The sequence below is a fragment of the Trachymyrmex septentrionalis genome, unplaced genomic scaffold (genome assembly GCF_001594115.1).
Source record: "Trachymyrmex septentrionalis isolate Tsep2-gDNA-1 unplaced genomic scaffold, Tsep1.0 scaffold107, whole genome shotgun sequence".
In the NCBI taxonomy this organism is placed as follows: Eukaryota; Metazoa; Arthropoda; class Insecta; order Hymenoptera; family Formicidae; genus Trachymyrmex; species Trachymyrmex septentrionalis.
Window position 1 is genome coordinate 890,819 of NW_017304196.1, and position 2,201 is coordinate 893,019.

Below are 2,201 nucleotides of genomic sequence, written 5' to 3' on the forward strand. Positions count from 1 at the left end.
TAACTCCACACTACGCATAATGACATACATTGCTATCGCAATGTGAATTCAGCATAAGTCAGCAGAAGTATTATATAGAGATTGCTGACCAGAGTCAAACCACAGTCAACTTCAGTCAACGAGTGTGACTACGAGCAGATCGTTATATTAGAACGTTTTATTTTTTACAGTAACAGTAACAATTATTTAACTCTGTCTAACAATTAAATGCAGTATATCGTGTGAGCTCGTATTTGGCACATCGAAAACATCTTTTTCTTGAAATTATAATAAATCAGCAATTAAATAGGTTTGATCTAAAGGTTCGTCGACAAAGCAAACGATATTCGTTCTATGTAGCTACATTGAAGATTGAGGACGTTGTGAAAAGTTAAGGTAGGAGAAAAATAATGAACGTATTACTCAATTGATAAAATAGCTTGCTGCATTTTGTTTAAATTATTTTTTAACATTTTTTTTTAATTTTCTAAGATTTTTATTGTTGATTTAGCTTGTGTGTGTTATTTTATATGTGCCAACGCACACATTCTCGATCCAGATTTTTATTCTGTCCGAATAAAATTTTATCTATTATTTATATTATTCGCTATTTTTTGTTATATTTTATATGAAAAATATTTTTAAAATATAATATGTGTCATTATACCATTATTATTGGAAAGATTATTATGATTTTTTTTTTAAATATGTCAAAATTTAATACATTATCTGATACAGTATTTTAAAAAATGTAGACTTTTCAGTTCATATTTAAATTTACACTAAACTATTTTGTATAGTTTTCTAAAAATAAATAACAATAAGTAAAGGGCAAAGTAAGAGTCGACACATTTCTTTGAAATTAACCGAAGAATATATTACAATTAACAGAGGTAACATTACATATAAAGCAAAAATAAAATTAAAATTAAGAAAATAATTACAAGTTACAAGTTTCGGCTACCGGATTGAGCCCTCTTCAGACATTAACATAACGAAAAAAAATCGTAGTACAAAATCAATTATGGCAAATGATCGCATATTCAATACATTCACAGTTCGGGTGAGTCTTGATGTAGAGTTCGACATTATTTCCGTACGATTGAACAGTCAAATGTATTAAAAATATCTTGGCAGTTGCTTTAGTTGATAAAAAAGATAAAATAAAAACTTCTTACAAAAAAAATATCCACGTAAATAAATTAACATATCTGAAATCTAATAAAAAATAAAAACTCATAAAAAATCATATGAATCATAGTTTTTTTATTTATTACTATTAAGTGACGCACTAAAACGTGCGTCAATTGGGATAATTTTAATATGAATCGCGCTATATTACTATTTACATTTTAATGAAGTCTACAACAACCCAAACAGAATACAGAACAAGAACAACAACATCAAAATAATATTAAAATGAATCGGAAATGATTGAACTATGATTTTTAACGATCATTTTAGAGTTATTTTTATATCATTTTGATACCATAATAACTTGTTGTTCTGTTCGGGAACGTAATACAAAATGTCACACCATTACTAAAACTGGCTGAATCATTGAGTGCTTCTGTGCATTTCAATAATTTTATATGACACGGTATACAGTGCATCATTACATCCTTTGTTGTTCACCAATGTTAAACAAGAATAAAATGATCACTGTGTTGTACTGAGACACTTGTTGAAAGGCACCCATTGTTATTATTTTCAAGCTGGATTCTTGGCGTGAAATCACTTTTGATAAGAAATATAGAATTTTTTAATTTGAACAATTGAATTATCCTGTTTATCTCTATTAATTTTTATTTCTCTAAGAGATAAAGAATACGTGTAATTGAAGGTATTAAAGTTTTTAAAGTTTTAAAGATGTTAAAAGTTTTAAAGAATATTACATTTTTATTTATCGAGTTTTTCTCTGCTATTTTTTTTTGTATATAGTGATATTCATATTTTATATGCTGAATCATAATCAAGCAAATAAGTTTATTACCAATACGAATGAGTCATTATTTTAATGCGTCATTACAGTAACAACAAAAAACAGTTTTTTGTTATTAATGATAGTGTTTGCAAATTATCATTACAGCAAATTCGTATTTGTTTCGTTTGTTTGGTTTGAATCTGATTTTAAATAATAAAATTAATATTATATATATGTATATATATATAATAGGAAAAGGACATAAGATTTTTTTAAAGCGCCCTATATACATCTGGTG

The 2,201-nt window shown here is 26.4% G+C and overlaps 2 protein-coding genes across 9 annotated transcripts in view; one reads left to right on the forward strand and one right to left on the reverse strand.

The window, feature by feature from the left end:
• LOC108746381 (phytanoyl-CoA dioxygenase, peroxisomal-like) overlaps positions 1 to 2,201 on the forward strand; it is a 52,720-nt gene that overhangs the window by 15,976 nt on the left and 34,543 nt on the right. Inside the window, exon 1 of one of the 8 annotated variants that reach the window (XM_018483159.1) lies at positions 121 to 375. The exons of the other annotated variants lie outside the window; for them this stretch is intronic. The gene's annotated coding sequence lies outside the window, so the exon portion shown is untranslated. Of the gene's footprint in view, positions 1 to 120; positions 376 to 2,201 lie in introns of those variants that run through there. 8 annotated transcript variants of the gene reach the window in all.
• The window catches only part of LOC108746371 (gamma-glutamyltranspeptidase 1-like), a 10,635-nt gene that overhangs the window by 7,168 nt on the left and 1,266 nt on the right, over positions 1 to 2,201 (reverse strand). The gene's annotated exons all lie outside the window — the stretch shown is intronic.